General features: G+C 37.6%; 1 long non-coding RNA gene across 1 annotated transcript in view; it reads right to left on the bottom strand.

Moving 5' to 3' along the window:
• The window catches only part of LOC133776018 (uncharacterized), a 548830-nt gene that overhangs the window by 329158 nt on the left and 196657 nt on the right, over positions 1 to 23015 (bottom strand). The window lies entirely within an intron of this gene.

Raw genomic sequence — 23015 nt, 5'->3', positions numbered from 1 at the left:
GCTGAATAGCTAAAGCAATCTTAAACATCAAAAACAAACCTGAAGGCATCATAATATCACATTTCAAGACATACTACAGGGCAGTTATAAAAAAAAAAATCAGTTTGTTACTGCCACAGAAATAACATGGAGGCCAATGAAACAAAATGGAAACTCCAAAAATCAATCTATGGTCTACAAACAACTTATCTTTGACAAAGGAGCTAAAATCAATCCCTTGAGACAGGCCAGTCTCTTCAACAAGTGGTGCTGGGAAGATTGGATCTCTGAATGCAGAGGTATGAATCAAGATCCCCACCTTACACCTTATACAAACATCAACTCAACATAGGTCAAAGATCCAATATCATCAAATTACTAGATAAGAATATTGGGAAATTTCTGCAAGACAATGGCATAGGCAAAGACTTGGAAAAGACCCCAGAAGTACAGGCAATCAAAATAAAAATAGACAAGTTGGATTACATCAAGATCAGAAGCTTCTGCACTACAAAGGAAACACTTAAGAAAGTGAAGAGGCAACTGACAGAATGGGAGAAAGTATTTGCAAATTATATAACTGATAAAGGATTAATATCCAAGATCTATGAAAAGCTCAAAAAAAAACCTCAAAAAACAACATAAAAACCAGTTAAGAAATGGGCAAAGGACTTGAACAGACATTTTTCAAGAGAGGAAATCCAAATGGCCAACATACAAATGAAAAAATGCTCAGTGTCACTAGCCATCAGGGAAATGTTAATCAAAACCACAATAAGGTTTCACCTCACCCCAATTAGAATGGCTTTCATACAGAAATCAATAAGTAATAAATGCTGGTGAGGATGTAGGGAAAAATGTTCCCTAATCGACTATTGGTGGGAATGCAAACTAGTACAGCCATTGTGGAAGACAATATGGAGGCCAGCGCTGCAGCTCAATAGGCTAATCCTCCACCTGTGGGGCCGCCACACCAGGTTCTAGTCCCGGTTGGGGCACCGGATTCTGTCCCGGTTGCCCCTCTTCCAGTCCAGCTCTCTGCTGTGGCCCAGGAGTGCAGTGGAGGATGGCTCAAGTCCTTGGGCTCAGCACCCGCATAGGGGACCAGGAGAAGCACCAGACTCCTGGCTTCAGATCAGCACTGCACGCCGGCTGCAGTGGCTATTGAAGGGTGAACCAACAGTAAAAGGAAGACCTTTCTCTCTCTCTCTCTCTCTCTCTCTCTCTCTCACTGTCCACTCTGCCTGTCAAAAAAAAGACAGTATGGAGATTCCTCAGAAATCTGAAAACCAATCTACCATATGACCTAGCCATCCCACTCCTAGGAATTCACACAAATGAAATGAAATCAGCATATGAAATAGTTATCTGTACCCCGCATTTATTATAGCTTAATTCATGATAGCTAAGATATGCAATTAACAGAGATACCCATCAACCAATGACTAAAGACAACGCAGAATATTATTCAGCTGTAAGAGTGACATCCTGTGTGTTGCGACAAAATGGATGCAGCTCGAAACCATTATATTCTGTGAAATAAGCTAGTCCCAAAAAGACAAATACCACATATTTTCTGTAATCTCTGTTAAATGAGTACAAAAAATGTAATACATAATTATTTACATTGCAATCTACATAAAATTATTTCTATGTATAAACTGTTGAGAGGCAATGGCTTAAAGTCTAAATGAACTTAATTATTATCTTGTAACCATACAGGAAATATTTAGATATCACATTGTCATTGGTTATATTTCATTGAAAGAAATTATAAATGACTAATTGACAAAAAAAAAACTGTATATGGGTGAAATGATCATTTTTCTACTCACTTATCATTTATAGTCATTGTCTATATTCCCACTAAACTAGTGTCTTTTTTTTGTTTTTACTTGTTAAACTTCTTATTTGGTGAATTATTAAGCCTTTTTACTGCAATGTAAACTTTAAAATATTTTATCTCAAAAACTAAAAAAGAAAAGAAAGGTAGAAGGAACAATGGTTGGAGAAAATATAGGAATATCATTATATTCTTAGACTTGTATCTAAAAATCATACTGAATCTGTTAAAAATTAATTAAAATTAAAAATGAAATTAAAAATGTCCATTCTAATACTAATCAAAGCAACTTACAGATTCAATGTAATTCCTATCAAAATTTCAATGGCATTTTTTACAGAAATAGAAAAATAGGCCCAAAATTCATATAGAATCACAATATACCCTAAATAGTCAAACCAATCTTGAGCAAGAAGAACAAAGCAGGAATCATCTTATCACCTGACTTAAAAGTATCCTACAAAGTCAGAATACTGAAAATTAAATGGTAGTGGCATAAAAACAGACATAACAACCAATTAAATAACATAGAGAACTCAAACATAAATCTATGCATTCATGGTGAATTAGTATTCAACAAATGTGCCTAGAAGACGCAATTGGGTGATGATTACTGTTTTTAATAAAATGGTGTTAGAAAATCTAGATATCCACATACAGAAGAATGACATTGGACACTTAACTCATGCTGTGTATACATAGCAAAGTCAGTTCAAAATCTATTAAGAGTTAAACATAAGAACTAAAATTATGAAGTACTGAAAAAAAATAGGGGGAAAGGTTTTTGATACTGACCTAAGCAATCATGTTTTGTATATGATTCAAAAAGTATAGGCAAATAAAAAGAAAAAATAGACAAATGGTATTATATCAAGTTAAAACCTTTGGCACTAAAAAAGAAATGGTCGACAAAGCGAAGAGAAAAGCTAAGTAATGAGAGACAATATTTGCAAACCACTCATCTGATAGTGTTAATATATAAAATATATAATGAACTCAATTCAATATCAAGAAAACAAATAAATTTTAAAATGGGCAGAGGACATGAATGAGACATAAAAATGCCAGTAGATGTTATTATATGAAAAGGTTCTCAGTATCACTAATCATTACACAAATGCAAACCAAAAGCACAGTATGACATAGTTTCTTACCTGTTAGAATGGGTGTTATCTAAGACACAAAAGAAAAACTTTGGCAAGGATGTAGAGAAAAAGGAAGCTCTTCACACTGTTGGAAGGAATGTAAATTAGAACAATAATGGAAAATAGTATGGAGGTTCCTCAAAAACTTAAAACTATAACTACCATAAGATTCAGAAACCCCACTACTGTGTATATATTAAAAGAAAATAAAATCAGTAACTTGAAGAACTATTGTACATTCATGTTCATTGTACTCTACTAATTATAGCCAAGATATAAATCAACTTGAGTCCATCAACACATGGACAGTTAAAGAAAATATAACTATACCTATATTAGTATACAATAGGATATTAGCCTTTTAAAAGAAAGAAATTCTGTCAGCTATGACAATATAGATGACATTGTGCTGGAGGACATTATACCAATTGAAATAATTGGCACACAAAGGCACACAAATAAGGCACACAAAGATAAACATTTCTTGACTCACTTATATGCAGAATCTAAAAAGGTTGAACTCATAAAAGAAAAGACTAGAATGGCATCTGCCAGGAGCTGGTGGAAGGGAAAAATAGTAAGCTGTTGGTCAAAGAATAGAAGGTTTCACTTACTCAAATGAGTTTTGTAAACCTAAGGAACAGCATGGTGATTATAGTTAATAATATTGCCTTGTATACTCCAAACTTGCTTAGACAGTAGATCTTAAAAATTCTTACCACACATATACACACACACACACACAGTTACATGTTAGGTGACAGTTATGTTGATTAATTTGTAGTAATCATTTCACAATGTTTATACATGCATATCAAAATATTATATTATATGCCTTAACTATATGAAATTCATACTTGTCAATTATACCTCATTAAAATTGGAGGAGGATGAACTTTCTCAAAAAAGGAAAATATTAAAATAGCAGCTGAATATCACAGAAAATAAGAGGCTAAAAGATAATAGGAATATACTTCTTATACTACTATCAAAAAGAAAAAAAAAACAAAAAGAAAATGCCAACTGGTATTTCCATATCTCATGCAATCCTTTGGAAGGTAAGGAGAGACAAAAAAAATAAGATGATCTCAGACCAAAATAGAGATTTAATTATTAGAAAACATCTACTAAAGGAAATACTGTAGTATCTTCTTTAGATATTACAGTAAAATGATCCTTGATGGCAGCACAGACATGGTGAACAATATGAGGGAAAAAGCCAAAAGAAACACATTGACAACATGAATGAAAGTTGACTGTATATCCTAATGATCATTTGTGGGGCGTAACGTATATGATTAAATCACGTGACAACAAAAGCATCAGATACAGAAGGAAAATATTGTGTTAAAGTGTTTTAGGGGAGAGTTCTAAGATGGCAGAATAGGGAGGGAGCACACCGATGGTCCGGGAAGGAAAGGTTCAAAGAGGGGTGAGAATTTGTAGTTTTGGGGAAAAGGAAGCTCTTCCAAAACTGAGGAGACAGGGTGGACCTGTGAGGAGGACACAGACACCTGAAGAGCAGGACACCAGCAGGAGTGTGTACACACCAGCGCTGGAAGCCGAGGTGAGACAGGGCGCTTGCCCAGCACTGCTGTAACAGCCACCGCCGCCCCTCCCCCAACCCACCCTGGGACAGACACTGAGACACGCACGACTGAGTGGGGGAGGAAATAGAAAATGGAACAGAGTGAGTAGTGCCTGTGGAAAGAGTGCGCGATTCAGGGGGTCTAATTGAGGGACTAAACAATCCAGGATCCCTCCCCCAAATCGGAGCTGCAGTGGGAGGGAAGCAGCCATCTTGTTTGTTTACATTCTGGCTTAAAGGAGAGCTGCGAGCCCAAAGGTGGAGTGGAGCGACATGACACTCCTTGCGCAGGGGCGGGCAGCGAGGGAGGGCAGCTCAAAGCCCTGACACCAGTCTACTCAAGTTACCAGAAAAAAAAAAATTGAATAGCACCCGCGGGAAGAGGGCAGGATCCAGGGGGAGGAACTAAGGGATCGAAAACGCCAGGATCCTTAGGAGCCGCCCAACCCACAATCAGAGCTGCAACAGGCAGAGTGCAGCCATCTTGTTTGTTTACATTCAGGCTTAAAGGAGGCCGGCCTCTGCTCCGAAGGAGGAAGCAGCAGGGGCGGAGTCCAAAGGTGGTCTGGAGCTACTTGACACTCCTCACGCAGGAGGTGCAGTGAGAGAGAGTGGCTGACCAACGAACCCCAGGCACAGACACGTAAGGGTGAACATAGGAACAAGGAAACTGGCCCCCAAGGGGCAGAGATTGGCACCTCAAAGCCCTGACACCAGCCCACTAAAGTTACAATAAATAAATAAGTAAAAAATAAACAAACAAACTCTAGGAGGCAGAGCAGCCTGCTTACACTGGATATTGGTACAGATTCACAGCAGCCCATAGCAGAGGGAAATCAACCTGACAAACCACCCAGACGGAATGCCAAAAAACAAAACAAAAACCTACAATAAGAATCTAGAAGAACATATAAACTCGCCAATAGAGCAGGCTAAACTAACCATAACAGAGGCTGAAGAAGAAGAATTTGAAACCATGCCAGAAAAAGAATTCAGAAAATTAATAATCAGATTACTTAGAAATAATGAGAAACAGTGTCGAGAGCTGAATGAAAAACAAGCCCAAGGATTAGAGATCCTAAAGAGAAGCCAGAATGAAATACTGGAAATGAAAAGCTCAATTGACCATATAAAAAACACCATGGAATCCCTCGGAAATCGAACAGATGAAATAGAAGACCAAATATCAGAATTCGAAGACAAACTTCTAGAAATAATACAGTCAGTTCAAATGCAGGAAGAAGAAATTATAAAATTAAAAAATATGGTCAGAGACCTACAAGATTCAATCAAATGGTGTAATGTTCGGATTATAGGAGTCCCTGAGGGTGTGGAAAGAGAGAATGGATTGGAAGGTGTTTTCAATGAAATAATATCAGAAAACTTCAAACAAAGGCAGCTGGATAACAACAGCCAAATTCAACAGATAGCCAGGACTCCGAACAGGGTAGACCAGAAGAGAAATTCACCGTGACACATTGTGGCAACACTCAGCTCAGTGATACACAAAGAACAAATCCTAAAATGTGCCAGAGAAAAACGACAAATCACATTCAGGGGTAAGTTAATCAGACTCACCTCAGACTTCTCATCACAAACACTACAGGCAAGGAGACAATGGCATGATATATTTCAAGTTTTAAAAGACAAACAATGCCAACCTAGAATACTATACCCTGCAAAGCTATCATTTATGAATGAAGGGGAAATAAAGATCTTCCAAGACAAACAGAAACTGAAAGAATTTGTATCCATGCGTCCAACCCTACAACACTTGCTCAAAGACGTGCTGCACACAGAAATACAAAAACAAGAACTTCACTACAAAAAAAAAAGCGAATGTAGAATAACCTACAAACAAAGTTCAAAATACATAAACAGCTCGTTTAGGAAACATGAATGGGAAAAGACAGTACTTAACAGTAATCACACTGAATGTGAATGGTCTTAATTCTACTACCAAAAGACATAGACTAGCTGATTGGATCAAGAAAGAGAATCCATCCATATGCTGCCTTCAGGAGACACACCTTATCAGCAAAGATGCACGCAGACTGAAAGTGAAAGGATGAAAAAAGATACCCCAAGTTAACAGAAATGAAAAAAGAGCTGGTGTGGCCATCCTGATATCAGACAAAATAGACTTTAACATAAAAACTATTAAAAGAGATAGAGAAGGGCACTATATAATGATTAAAGGATCTATCCAACAGGAAGACATTACTATTGTAAATGTATATGCACCTAATTACAGGGCGCCTGGCTACCTGAAAGAATTACTAAAGGATTTAAAGGGAGATATAGATTCAAATACAATAGTAACAGGGACTTCAACACCCCACTCTCACCAATGGACAGATCAACCAGACAGAAATTCAACAAGGAAACAACAGAGTTAATTGACGCTATAGACCAAATAGACCTAATAGATATCTTCAGAACCTTCCACCCCACAGCCACAGAGTTCACGTATTTCTCCCCAGTACATGGAACGTTCTCTAGGATTGACCATATGCTAGGCCATAAAAAGGAGCCTCAACAAATTAAAAAAAATTGAAACTATACCATGCAGCTTCTCAGACCATACTGCAGTGAAACTCGAAATCAACAACCCAAGAATCTCTACACCATATGCAAATATATGGAGAATGGACAACATGATCCTAAACGAACAGTGGGTCATCGAAGAAATTAAAAGAGAAATCAAAAGATTTCTAGAAACAAGTGAAAATGATAACACAACCTATCAAAACCTGTGGGACACAGCAAAAGCAGTACTAAGAGGAAAGTTTATAGCAATTGGTGCCTACATCAAGAAGCTGGAAAGGAACCAAACAAATGAACTCTCCATGCACCTCAAGGATTTAGAAAAACAGCAGCAAATCAAGCCCAAATCCAGAAGGAGGAAAGAAATACTAAAGATCAGAGAAGAAATAAACAGAATTGAAACCAAAAAACAATACAAAAGATCAACAAAACCAGGAGCTGGTTCTTTGAAAAAATAAACAAAATCGACACACCATTGGCCCAACTAACCAAAAAAGGAGAGAGAAGACCCAAATCTGTAAAATCAAAGATAGTAATGGAAATATAACAACAGACACAACAGAAATAAAAAGAATCATCAGAAACCACTACAAAGAGATGTATGCTAACAAATTGGGGAACCTGGAAGAAATGGATAGATTCCTGGACACATACAACCTTCCTAAACTGAGCCATGAAGATATAGAAAATCTAAACAGACCCATAACCATGGAAGAAATTGAATCAGTAATAAACGCACTACCGAAAAAGAAGAGCCCAAGACCGGATGGCTTCACCGCCGAATTACCAGGCATTTAGAGAACAACTAACCCCAGTTCTTCTCAAGTTATTCAAAACAATTGGAAGAGAGGGAATCCTCCCAAATTCTTTCTACGAAGCCAATATCACCTTAATTCCTAAGCCCAGAAAAGACACAACAGAGAAAGAAAACTACAGACCTATCTCCCTGATGAACATAGATGCAAAAATACTCAACAAAATTCTGGCAAACCGAATCCAACTGCACATCAGAAAGATCATTCACCCGGACTAAGTGGGATTTATCCGTGGTATGCAGGGATAGTTCAATATTCGAAAGTCAATCAGTGTAATACATCACATTAATAAATTGAGAAACAAAAATCATATGATTATCTCAATAGATGCAGAGAAAGCATTTGACAAAATACAACACCCTTTCATGATGAAAACTCTAAGCAAAATGGGGTTAGAAGGAACATTCCTCAACACAATTAAGGCAGTCTATGATAAACCAATGGCTAGCATCATATTGAATGGGGAAAAGTTGGAGGCATTTCCATTGAAAACTGGCACCAGACAGGGATGCCCACTCTCACCACTGCTATTCAATATAGTCCTAGAAGTGTTAGCCAGGGCCATCAGGCAAGAAAAAGAAACTAAAGGAATACAAATGGGAAAGGAGGAAGTTAAACTATCCCTATTTGCAGATGACATGATACTATATATAGGGGACCCAATAAATTCCTATAAGAGACTATTGGAACTCATAGAAGAGTTTGGTAAAGTAGCAGGATACAAAGTCAATGCTCAGAAATCAACAGCCTTTGTATACACAGATAATGCCAGGACCTAGGAAGAACTTCTAAGATCAATCCCATTCACAATAGCCACAAAAACAATAAAGTACCTTGGAATAAATTTAACCAAGGGTGTCAAAGACCTCTATGATGAAAATTACAAAACACTAAAGAAAGAAATAGAAGACGACACAAAAAAATGGAAAAACTTGCCATGCTCATGGATTGGAAGAATGAATATTATCAAAATGCCCATTCTCCCAAAAGCAATTGACAAGTTCAATGCAATGCCAATCAAAATACCAAAGTCATTCTTCAAAGACCTAGAGAAAACGATGCTGAAATTCATATGGAGAAACAGGAGACCGAGAATAGCTAAAGCAATCCTTTACAATAAAAACAAGGCTAGAGGCATCACAATTCCAGACTTCAAGACATACTATAGGGCAGTTGTAATCAAAACAGCCTGGTACTGGTACAAAAACAGATGGATAGACCAAGGGAACAGAATAGAAACACCGGAGACCAATCCAAACATCTATAACCAACTCATATTCGACAAAGGACCTGAAACCAACCCCTGGAACAAGGACAGCCTCTTCAACAAATGGTGCTGGGAAAACTGGATGTCCACATGTCGAAGTATGAAGCAAGACCCCTACCTTACACCTTATACAAAAATCCACTCAACGTGGATCAAAGAACTAGAGATGCGCCACGACACCATGAAACTAATTGAGAGCATAGGGGAAAGACTTCAAGATATTGGAACAGGTGAAGAATTCCTGGAGAAGACCCCAGAGGCACAGGTAATCAAGGATAAAATAAACAAATGGGATTACCTCAAATTGAGTTTCTTTACAGCAAAGGAAACAGTCAGGAAAGTGAAGAGGCAACTGACAGAATGGGAGACATTATTTGTAAACTACACAACAGATAAAGGATTAACAACTAGATCTATAAAATGATCAAAAAATACCACAAAATCAAAACAAACAACCCAATAAAAAAATGGGCCAAGGATCTTAACAGACATTTTTCAAAAGAGGAAATCCAAATGGCCAACAGACACATGAAAAAATGCTCAGGATCCCTAGCCATCAGGGAAATGCAGATCAAAACCACAATGAGGTTTCACCTCAATCTGGTTAGATTGGCTTACATACAGAAATCAACCAACAATAGATGCTGGCGAGGATGTGGGGAAAAGGGGACACTAACCCACTGTTGGTGGGAATGCAAACAGGTAAAGCCACTATGGAAGTCAGTCTGGAGATTCCTGAGAAACCTGAATATAACCCTACCATACAACCCAGCCATCCCACTCCTTGGAATTTACCCAAATGGAATTAAAAGGGAGAAAAAAAAGAGCCATTTGCACCTCAATATTTGTTGCAGCTCAATTCACAATAGCGAAGATATGGAATCAACCTAAATGTCCATCAACAGATGACTAGATAAAGAAACTATGGGATATGTACTCTATGGAACACTATACAGCAGTAAAAAACAATGAAATCTGGGCATTTACAACAAAATGGAGGAAGCTGGAAAACATCATGCTGAGTGAAATAAACCAGTCCAAAAGGGACAAATATCATATGTTCTCCCTGATCGATGGCAACTAAATGAGCATCTAAAATGATACCCAATAAAGTGAAATGGACACTATGAGAGACAATGACATGATCGACCCTTGTCTAGACTGTTGAGGAACAACTTACTATTTTATTCCTTTTAGTATTTTTGTTGTTGGTGGTGGTGTTGTTGTTGCTGTTGCTCTGTTTGTTCTACATAAGACCACTGGTTGAACTCTATAATCAATACACAATCATTCTTAGGTGTATAAAATTAACAGAAAAGTGATCTCTGTTAAACATAGGAGTGGGAATAAGAGAGGGAGGAGATATATAGGTTGGCACATGCTCACTCAGACTTACCTCCAATGGTGGAACTAGAAATGTGCCAGGGGATTTGAAATCAATCTTACCAAGGAGGCAGGTACCAATGCCAGTGCACTTGGTAAAATGATAAGTATAAATACACAACCGATCAAAAAGATAGGGTATGTGTCTAAGAGATTTCACAAATAAGACCAGTGTAAGAAAATAATGAAGGATAGAATTAAAAGGGAAAGAATGATCCTGCGGGGGAAGCAGGACACACAGCAGACTTATAGAATGGCAAATGCCCAAAACAGCACTCCTGCCTCAGAATCAACCCTTGGGACATTCAGATCTGGCTAAAAAGTCCATGAGAGTCTCACAGGCATGGAAAGCCATGACATGGTGGCAAAAAACAATCTAAATGAAAGATCCTGGTGAACAAGACCCCAGCAGAAGGAACAGGCCATCAAGGAGAGAGGCGCCTTTCTCTGAAGGGAGGAAGAAACCTCCACTGTGATACGGCCTTGACTAAACAAGTTCAGAGTCGGTGAATTCAAGGGGCTTCCATAGCCTAGACAGCTCATAGCAAGAGTCTCGGGTGATTGCTGACGTCATAAATAAGAGTGCCAATTGTTAAATCAACAACGGGAGTCACTGGGTACATGCTCCCCATGTAGGATCTCTGTCCTTAATGTGTTCTACTGTGAAACTTAAAAACACTACTAGTCGAACAATACCCTATACCTTGTGCGGTTGTGTGAGTGCAGTCTGTTGAAATCCTTGCTTAGTATATACTAAGTTGATCTTCATTATATGAAGGTAAAATGAAACTCGATGAAGGGCAGGATGGGAGAGGGAATGGGAGAGGGGAGGGCCACGGGAGGGGGAGAGGTTGGAGGGGGGAAGCCACAACAATACAAAAGTTGCACTTTGTAAATTCACATTCATTAAATAAAAAATAATAATAACTATATAACAAAGAAAAAAAAGAACTTAATACTTTACCCTTTTAGTATTTTTTATGTTCTACTTAAAACTATTGGTTGAACTCTGTAATTAATACACAATTATTCTTAGGTGTTTAATTAATGCTATAACTAGTACTCAAATAGTATTTTACACTTTGTGTTTCTATGTGGGTGTAAACTGTTGAAATCCTTACTTAATATATGCTAAATTGATCTTCTGTATATAAAGATAATTGAAAATTAATCTTGATGTGAATGGAAGAGGAGAGGGGGTGGGAGAGGGGATTGTTGTGGGTGGGAGGGAGGTTATGGGGGGGAAGCTGTACTTTGGAAATTTATGTTCATTAAATAAAATTTTAAAAAATTTAAAAAATAAAATAAAGTGTTTTAAGATCTTTATGTAACTCAAGTAGTGACAAATAATTTGAAGTGGAATTTAATATGCCAAAGATGTATGTAGTAATAATCTTAGTGTATTCACTAAGAAGAGTAAAAAATGTAGTAATTGAAATAAAGCCAACAAATAATAGGGAATATAAAAAGAAAGGAAACAAACAAAAGCAAATAATAGATGGAAACCCAAACATCTCAATAACTGCACAAATATGAATACAATAAACCCTCTAATTTTTAAATAAATGTCATTAGATACTATAAAAACTATAGGCTACTCAAAGATTGTGTTTTAAATAAATGGAAACAAAAAGGTTGAGAGTAAAATAATGAAAAAAAAAAACACTAGTAAAATCAATCAAGATGAAACTGGTATAGCTATCATATCAGAGAACATATAGAAAGCTAAGAAGCATAGCTATAGATAAAACATGGACGCACCTTTGATAATTATAAAATGGCATATTAAAAGGCAGTTGAGGGGCGGCACTGTGGCTCACTTGGCTAATCCTCCGCCTGCGGCGCCAGCACCCTATGTTCTAGTCCCTGTTGGGGCGCCAGGTACTAGTCCTGGCTCCTCTTCCAGTCCAGCTCTCTGCTGTGGCCTGGGAGGGCAGTGGAGGATGGCCCAAGTGCTTGGGTCCCTGCACCCGCATGGGAGACTGGAAGGAAGTACCTGGCTCCTGGCTTTGGATCAGCACAGCACCAGCCGTAGCAGCCATTAGGGGAGTGAACCAACAGAAGGAAGACCTTTCTCTCTCTCTCACTGTCTAGAACTCTTTGTGTGTGTCTCTCTCTCATTGTCTAACTCTGTAAAAAAAACCAAGGCAGTTGAATAAAAACTAAGCGTACACACCCAATAAAATATCTAGAAAATAAATAGATCAAAGTTGGCAAAAATAAAATGATAAAAAAATAGTTGTAGGAAAAAATTTAGTACAGATTTATCTGTAATTAATAGCCTAGACACACAAAAGAAACTAAAACAAAACAAAATCACAATGAGAATGTAATAAATATGGAAAAAAGAATTAGCATATTTGATCTGCACAGAAAGGTATTCAGTGAGAGCATGTATTCAAAAGTATATAGAACATGAACCAAAATTAAAAAGATGCTGAGTCACACAGAAAATCACAACAAATTTCAAGACCAATCTCACAAGGTATGCATTTCCTACTCAGAGTGAAATAAAGCTAAAATTAATACACAAGACACAAGTGGAAAATTCACAAATATGGTTGCTAATCAATATACTTGTTATAAAAGCACATAAATCAAGCAAAAAATTATAATGAAATGAAAAATATTTTAAAGCAAGTAGGAAAAGGTATATGTCAAAATTTGTGGGATGCAACTACAGCAATTTATATTATAGTATATATATTATATATTATATTATAGCAAAAATTATAGTCTTAAAAACATATGTTAGGGGTCAGCGCTGTGACATAGCAGGTAAAGTAGTGCCTGCAGTGCCAGCTTCCCATATGGGCACTGAGTTGAGTCCTGGATGCTCCACTTCGAATCCAGTTCTCTGTTGTGGCCTGGAAAATCAATAGAAGATGGCCCAAATCCCTGTGTGGGAGATCCAGAAGCAGATTCTGGTACCTGGCTTCTGATGGGCTCAGCTCCAGTCACTGTGGCCATCTGGGCAGTGAACCAGTGGAAGGAAGACCTCTCTCTCTCTCTCTCTCTCTCTCTGCATTTCAAATAAATAAATCTTTTAAAAAAATATGCCAGTAACTCTGGCCTCAGAATCAGCCCTTAAGGCATTCGGATCTGGCTGAAGAGCCTATGAGAGTATTTTAGGCATGGAAAGCCAAGACACTCTGGGGAAAAAAAAAAAAGATAAAGAAGAAGAAGAAGACCTAAATGAAGGATCTCAGCGAGTGTGATCCCAGTGGAAAGAACGGGGCCATCAAAGTAGGAAGTACCTTTCTCTGAAGGGAGGAGAGAACTTCCACTTTGACTATGGCCCTGTTGGAATAGGATCGAAGTCTGAGAACCCTAAAGGCTTCCATAGCCTCAGCAACTCATGGCTAGAGCCTAGGGAGATTACTGACGCCATAAACAAGAATGTTAAATTGTTAAATCAACATCAGGAGTCACTATGTACTTACGTCCCATGTGGGATTTGTCCTTAATAGGTTGTCCAAGGTGAAGTAATGATATAGCTAGTACTGAAACAGTATTTTTACACTTTGTGGTTATGTGTGGGTGCAAACTGATGAAATCTTTACTTAGTATATACTGAAGCGATCTTCTGTATATAAAGACAATTGAAAATGAAAGAAAAAAAAAAAAAACCTTGGTGTTAAATTGGAAATTACATAGAAAAGTAATCAATCTTTTTTAAAAAATATCATGCAGGATCTCTGTCATTAATGCGATGTACACTGTTATTTAATGCTATAACTAGTACTCCAACAGTATTTTTTCACTTTGTGCTGCTATGTGAGGGCAAACTGTTGAAATCATTATGTATACTGAACTGATTTTCTGTATATAAAGAGAATTGAAAATGAATCTTGATGGGAATGGAAGGGGAGAGCGAGTGGGAAAGGGGAGGGTTGTAGGTGGGGGGGAAGCCTTTGTAATCCATAAGCTGTACTTTGGAAATTTATATTCATTAAATAAAAAAAAAATGCTAGTAAAGAAGAAAGGCCAAAAATCAAGTCTCTAAGTATTATGGAAAATAGAATTAATTAAATGGGAGTAAAAGAAAGGAAATAATAAAAAAAAGCATAACCGGGGCCGGCACTGTGGCACAACAGATTAACGCCCTGGCCTGGGGCACTGGCATCCCATATAGATGCCATTTCGAGGCTTGGCTGCTCCACTTCTGATCCAGCTCTCTGCTACAGCCTGTGAGGGTGGTGGAGGATGGCCTGGGTCCTTGGGCCCCTGCAATCACATGGGAGATCCAGAGGAAGCTCCTGGCTCCTGGTTCCTGGCTCCTGGCTTCAGATCGGCACAGCTCCAGCTGTTGTGGCCAACTGGGAAGTGAACCAGCAGATGGAAGGCCTATCTCCCTCTCTGCCTCTCCTCTCTCTGTGTAACTCTGACTTGCAAATAAATAAATAAATATTTTAAAAATAATAAAAAATTAAAAAAACATAACTAACATGAAAGAGAATACACAAGCAATATAATATTTTTAAAAATAATAGTAAATTTTTATTTTTATTTTTTTAATTTTTAATTAGTAAATATAAATTTCCAAAGTCAAGTTTATGGCTTATAATGGCTTTCCCCCCCCCATAACTTCCCTCATACCCATAACCCTCCCATCTCCTGCTCCCTCTCCCATTCCCTTCACATCAAGATTCATTTTCAATTATCTTCATATACAGAAGATCAATTTAGTGTATATTAAGTAAAGATTTCATCAGTTTGCACCCACACAGAACATAAAGTGTAAAATACTGTTTGAGTACTAGTTATAGCATTAATTCACATTGAACAACACATTAAGGACAGAGATCCTACATGAGGAGTAACTGCACAGTGACTCCTGTTGTTGACTTAACAAATTGACACTCTTGTTTATGGCGTCAGTAAACTCCCTAGGCTCTAGTCATGAGTTGCCAAGGCTATAGAAGCCTTTTGAGTTCACTGACTTCAATCTTATTTAGACAAGCTCATAGTCAAAGTGGAAGTTCTCTCCTCTCTTCAGAGAAAGGTAGCTCCTTCTTTGATGGCCCATTCTTTCTACTGGGATCTCACTTGCACAGATCATTCATTTAGGTTTTTTTTTTTTTTTCCAGAGTGTCTTGGCTTTCCATGCTTGAAATACTCTCATGGGCTCTTCAGCCAGATCCGAATGCCTTAAGGGCTGATTCTGAGGCCAGAGTGCTGTTTTTTTATTATTATTATTTTATTTATTTATTTTTTTTATTTTTGACAGGCAGAGTGGACAGTGAGAGAGAAAGACAGAGAGAAAGGTCTCCCTTTGCCGTTGGTTCACCCTCCAATGGCCGCTGCAGCCGGTGCGCTGTGGCCGGCACACCGCGCTGATCCCAAGGCAGGAGCCAGGTGCTTCTCCTGGTCTCCCATGCGGGAGCAGGGCCCAAGCACTTGGGCCATCCTCCACTGCTCTCCCGGACCATAGCAGAGCTGGCCTGGAAGAGGGGCAACTGGGACAGAATCCGGTGCCCCAACCGGGACTAGAACCTGGTGTGCCGGTGCCGCAAGGCATAGGATTAGCCTGTTGAGCCACGGCGCCGCCCCAGAGTGCTGTTTAGGACATCTGCCATTCTATGAGTCTACTGTGTATCCTGTTTCCCATGTTGGATTGTTCTCTCCCTTTTTTATTCTATCAGTTAGTATCAGCAGACATTAGTCTTGTTTATGTGATCCCTTTGAATCTTAGACCTATCAGTATGATCAATTGTGAACTGAAGATGTTCACTTGGACTAGTGAGATGGCATTGGTACATGCAACCTTGGTGGGATTGTATTGGAATCCCCTGGCACTTTTCTAAGTCCACCATTTGGGGCAAGTCAGCTTGAGCATGTCGCAAATTGTACATCTCCTCCCTGTCTTATTCCCACTCTTATATTTAACAGAGATCACTTTTCAGTTAAATTTACACACCTAAGAATAATTGTGTGCTAATTACAAATTCAACCAATAGTATTAAGTAGAACAAAAAAAATAACTAAAACGGTTAAAGTATTAAATTGTACATCAACAGTCAGGACAAGGGCTGATGAAGTCACTGTTTCTCATAGTGTCCATTTCATTTCAACAGGTTTCCTTTTTGGTGCTCTGTTAGTTGTCACCAATCAGGGAGAACATATGAAATTTGTCCCTTTGGGACTGGCTTATTTCACTCAGCATGTTTTCCAGATTCCTCAATTTTGTTGCAAATGACCAGATTTCATTGTTTTTACTATTGTATGATATTCTATAGAGTACATGTCCCATAATTTCTTTATCCAGTCTACTGTTGATGGGCATTTGGGTTGATTCCAGGTCTTAGCTATTGTGAACTGAGCTGCAATAAACATTAAGGTGCAGACAGCTTTTTTGTTTGCCAATTTAATTTCCTTTGGGTAAATTCCAAGGAGTGGGATGGCTGGGTTGTATGGTAGGGTTATATTCAGGTTTCTCAGGAATCTCCAGACTGACTTCCATAGTGGCTTTACCAGTTTGCATTCCCACCAACAGTGGGCTAATGTCCCTTTTTCTCCACATCCTTGCCAGCATCTGTTGTTGGTAGATTTCCGTATGTAAGCCATTCTAACCAGGGTGAGGTGAAACCTCATTGTGGTTTTGATTTGCATTTCCCTGATTGCTAGTGATCTTGAACATTTTTTCATGTGTCTGTTGGCCATTTGGATTTCCTCTTTCAAAAAATGTCTATTGAGGTCCTTGGCCCATCTCTTCAGTGGGTTGTTTGTTCTGTTGTTGTGGGGTTTCTTGATCTCTTTGTAGATTCAGTTTATCAACCCTTTAGCTGTTGTATAGTTTGCAAAAATCTTTTCCCATTCTGTTGGTTGCCTCTTCACTTTCCTGACTGTTTCTTTTGAAGTGCAGAAACTTCTCAATTTGATGCAATCCCAAATGCTGAATTTGGCTTTGACTGCCTTTGCTTCCAGGGTCTTTTCCATGAAGTCTTTGCCAGTACCGATATCTTGCAGGGTTTCTCCAATGTTCTCTAATAATTTGATGGTGTCAAGTCATAGATTTAGGTCTTTAATCCATGTTGAGTGGATTTTTGTGTAAGGTGTAAGGTAGGGGTCTTGCTTCAGGCTTCTGCATGTGGAAATCCAGTTTTCCCAGCACCATTTTTTGAATAGACTGTCCTTACTCCAGGGATTGGTTTTGGATACTTGATAAAATATAAGTTGGCTGTAGATGTTTGGATTGATTTCTGGTGTTTCTATTCTGTTCCATTGGTCTATCCATCTGTTTCTGTACCAGTACCATGCTGTTTTGATGACAACTGCCCTGTAGTATGCCCTGAAATCTGGGATTGTGATGCCTCCGGCTTTGTTTTTGTTGTACAGGATTGCTTTGGCTATTCGAGGTCTCCTGTGTCTCCATATGAATTTCAGCATTATTTTTTCCAGATCTGAGAAGAATGTCTTCGGTATTTTGATTGGTATCGCATTGAATGTATAAATTGCTTTGGGAGAATGGACATTTTGATGATATTGATTCTTCCAATCCATGAGCATGGAAGATGTTTCCATTTTTTGGTATCCTCTTCTATTTCTTTTTAAGATTTTGTAATTCTCATTGTAGAGATCTTTAGCATCCTTGGTTAAATTTATTCCAAGGTATTTGATTGTCTTTCTGGCTATTGTGAATGGGATTGATCTTAGAAGTTCTTTCTCAGCCATGGCATTGCCTGTGTATACAAAGGCTGTTGATTTTTGTGCATTGATTTTATATCCTGCTACTTTGCCAAACTCTTCTATGAGTTCCAATAGTCTCTTAGTAGAGTTATTTGGATCCCCTAAATAAAGAATCATGTCATCTGCAAAGAGGGATAGTTTGAGTTCTTCCTTCCCAATTTGTATCCCTTTAATTTCTTTTTCTTGCCTAATGGTTCTGGCTAAAACTTCCAGAACTATATTCAATAGCAATGGTGAGAGTGGGCATCCCTGTCTGGTACCAGTTCTCAGTGGAAATGCTTCCAACTTTTCTCCATTCAATAGGATGCTGGCCATGGGTTTTTCATATATTGCTTTGATTGTGTTAAGGAATGTTCCTTCCATACCCAATTTGCTTAGAGTTTTCTTCATTAAAGAATGTTGTATTTTATCAAACGCTTTCTCTGCATCTATTGAGATAATCATATTGTTTTTCTTCTGCAGTTTTTTAATGTGGTGTATCACACTGATTGATTTGCGTACATTGAACCATCCCTGCATACCAGGGATAAATCCCACTTGGTCTGGGTGGATGATCTTTCTGATGTGTTGTTGCATTCTATTGGCCAGAATTTTATTGAGGATTTTTGCGTCTATGTTCATCAGGGATATTGGTCTGTAATTCTCTTTCAATGCTGCATCTTTCTCAGGCTTAGGAATTAAGGTGATGCTGGCTTCATAGAAAGAATTTGGGAGGATTCCCTCTTTTTCAATTGTTCTGAATAGTTTGAGGAGAATTGGAGTTAGTTTTTAAATAAAAGTAAATTTTTAGGAAGACTAAGTTATCCCTTAAAAAAAAGTCAGTAGCTGAAAAAAAGCACAAATTAGCAATATAAAAAATAGGGAGATTATAACTTCAAATCATATAGAATTTAAAATATGAAGGTAAAACTATAAATACAATTCTAATAAATTTGACAACTTAGATAAAAATGCACAAATTCCCTAACAAACAAAAATTACCAAATCTAACCAATAAGAGATAGAAAATCTGAATAGTGTTGTATTAGCCAAGGAATTTGTGCAAGTAGAATGATTCCTATAAGAAAACACTACAGCCAGAAGATTTCGCTGGTGAAGATTTCCAAGTATTTAATGTAGAAATAACACAGTCTTATGCAAATCCTTTCACAAAAGTAGAAAATAGAAACCCATTTAATGAGATTGGCATAACTTTGCTATAAACTTTGATGGGGAACTTACAAGTAAGAAACACTTTTATGCATATACATGTGTAAGCATTAAACAAAACCACTAGCCAAGACCAAATAGGGATTGTTCCAGCAATGTAAAGCTGACCCAGTATTTGAAAGTTTACAAATTTAATTAATTATATTCATAGAAAAAGGAGAAAAATTGGCAGATTTACTCAATAAATGCAGAAAAACACTGAAAACTATAGCCTTTTTTAGAAAAAATGCTTAGCATTTTGGGAATACAAGAAAATTCATTTGGCAGGAGAGTCTTAAAAATACCGTTTAATGATGAACTGCTGAAAATTTTTATATGAGAATAGCAGAAAAAGAAGCCCGCCATTACTGTTTCTATTCAGCACTGTATAGGAGATCCTGGACAATTACATAAATTATGGAAATGAAGGAATAAAACTGTCATTAGGTACTTACAACATAATAGGGTATACAGAAAATCCAAAAACTCTTCAGAAAAAAATGGTAATTTAAATTGAACATCAGATTAACACATAGAAAATGACTGTATTTGTAATTTTCATGAAGGAAAAAAAGAGAACATAATGAAAAGAAAACAAGAATAAATCTAACAAATATGTTTAAGACCTAAACACAAAAAACTATAAAATATATTATAGGAAATCTAAAAACATGGAAGAATATAGCAGTTCATGAGTTAGAAGACTCACTATTCATGTGTTAATTCCTTTAAATTAATTTGTATATGCAATAGGATCCAAATCAAAATCCTAGGATATTTATTTTTGTGGAAATTGTCATATTTGACATAGAAATACAAAGTATCATTTTAAAATTCCCTGTTGAGGAAACTGAGATAGTGACAAAAAACCACAATGAAATGAAGAACTCAATAGATCAAATGACAAACACATTAGAGAGCCTTAAAAACAGAATGGGTGAAGCAGAAGAGAGAATATCGGAATTAGAAGACAGAGAACAGGAAAGGAAACAGTCAAATCAAAGAAAAGAAGAAGAAATCAGAAATCTAAAAAATACTGTCAGGAATCTACAGGATACTATTAAAAAACCCAACATTCGGGTTCTAGGAGTTCCTGAAGGCATGGAAAGGGAGAAAGGATTAGAAGGCCTTTTTAGTGAGATACTAGCAGAAAATTTCCCAGGTTTGGAGAAGGTCAGAGACATCCTAGTACAGGAAGCTCATAGAACCCCTAATAAACATGATCAAAAGAGATCCTCACCACGACACGTCGTAATCAAACTCACCACAGTGAAACACAAAGAAAAGATCCTAAAATGTGCAAGAGAGAAACGCCAGATTACTCTCAGAGAATCTCCAATTAGACTCACAGCTGACTTCTCATCAGAAACCCTACAAGCCAGGAGAGAATGGCGAGATATAGCCCAGGTACTAAGAGAGAAAAACTGCCAGCCCAGAATACTATATCCTGCAAAGCTCTCATTTGTGAATGAAGGCGAAATAAAGACCTTTCACAGCAAACAGAAATTGAAAGAATTTGTCGCCACTCGTCCAGCCCTGCAAAAGATGCTTAAAGATGTGTTACATAAAGAAACACAGAAACGCGGTCACCAATATGAAAGAAGGTAAAGGAAGGAAACCTCACAGCAAAAGATCACAGGAATCTCAAACCATATATTAGAAAATATCTTTGGCAAATGGCAGGGCAAAGTTACTCCTTCTCAATAGTCACATTGAATGTTAATGGCTTGAACTGTCCAGTTAAAAGACACCGATTGGCTGATTGGGTTAAGGAACAAAACCCATCTTTTTGCTGCTTACAAGAAACTCATCTTTCCAACAATGATCCATACAGACTGAAAGTGAAAGGCTGGAAAAAGATATACCATGCCAACAGAAATGAAAAAAGAGTGGGCATAGCCATCTTAATATCGGACAACATAAACTTTACCACAAAAACTGTCAGGAGAGACAAAGAGGGGCACTATTTAATGATTAAGGGATCCATTCAACAGGAAGATATAACGATTATCAATGTATATGCACCTAATCACAGGGCACCAGCTTATTTAAAAGACTTGTTAAGGGACTTAAAGGGAGACTTAGACCCCAATACAATAGTACTGTGGGACTTCAATACTCCACTTTCAGAGATAGACAGATCAACAGGACAGAAGATCAACAAGGAGACAGCAGATTTAAATGACACTATAGCCCAAATGGATCTAACAGATATCTACAGAACATTTCATCCTACATCTAAGGACTTTACATTCTTCTCAGCAGTACATGGAACCTTCTCTAGGATTGACCACATACTAGGCCATAAAGCAAGTCTCAGCAAATTCAAGAGAATTAGAATCATACCATGCAACTTCTCAGACCACAAAGGAATGAAATTGGAAATTAGCAACTCGGGAATCCCCAGAGCACGTGCAAACACATGGAGATTGAACAATATGTTCCTGAATGAACAATGGGTCATAGAAGAAATCAAAAGAGAAATCAAAAATTTTCTGGAAGTAAATGAGGATAACAGCACAACATACCAAAACCTATGGGATAAAACAAAAGCAGTGTTAAGAGGAAAGTTTATATCAATAGGTGCCTACATCAAGAAATTGGAAAGGCACCAAATAGATGAGCTTTCAAGTCATCTCAAGGATCTAGAAAATCTGCAGCAAACCAAACCCAAACCCAGTAGGAGAAGAGAAATAATTAAAATCAAAGAAGAAATCAACAGGATTGAATCCAAAAAAACATTACAAAAAATCAGCCAAACAAGGAGCTGGTTTTTTGAAAAAATAAACAAAATTGACACCCCATTGGCCCAACTAACTAAAAAAGGAAGACAAAAGACCCAAATCAATAGGATCAGAGATGAAAAAGGAAACATAACAACAGACACCACAGAAATAAAAAGAATCATCAGAAATTACTACAAGGACTTGTATGCCAGCAAACAGGGAAATCTATCAGAAATGGACAGATTCTTGGACACATACAACCTACCTAAATTGAGCCAGGAAGACATAGAAAACCTAAACAGACCCATAACTGACACAGAAATTGAAACAGTAATAAAGGCCCTCCCAACAAAGAAAAGCCCAGGACCAGATGGATTCACTGCTGAGTTCTACCAGACATTTAGAGAAGAACTAACTCCAATTCTTCTCAAACTATTCAGAACAATCGAAAAAGAGGGAATCCTCCCAAATTCTTTCTATGAAGCCAGCATCACCTTAATTCCTAAGCCTGAGAAAGATGCAGCATTGAAAGAGAATTACAGACCAATATCCCTGATGAACATAGACGCAAAAATCCTCAATAAAATTCTGGCCAATAGAATGCAACAACACATCAGAAAGATCATCCACCCAGACCAAGTGGGATTTATCCCTGGTATGCAAGGATGGTTCAACGTCTGCAAAACAATCAACGTAATACGCTACATTAACAGACTGCAGAAGAAAAACCATATGATTCTCTCAATAGACGCAGAGAAAGCATTTGATAAAATACAACACCCTTTCATGATGAAAACTCTAAGCAAACTGGGTATGGAAGGAACATTCCTCAATACAATCAAAGC

This window comes from Lepus europaeus, chromosome 17, assembly GCF_033115175.1.
Source record: "Lepus europaeus isolate LE1 chromosome 17, mLepTim1.pri, whole genome shotgun sequence".
NCBI classification, from domain to species: Eukaryota; Metazoa; Chordata; class Mammalia; order Lagomorpha; family Leporidae; genus Lepus; species Lepus europaeus.
The sequence above is the reverse complement of the archived record's forward strand: the minus strand, read 5'-3'. Positions and strand labels throughout refer to the sequence as shown.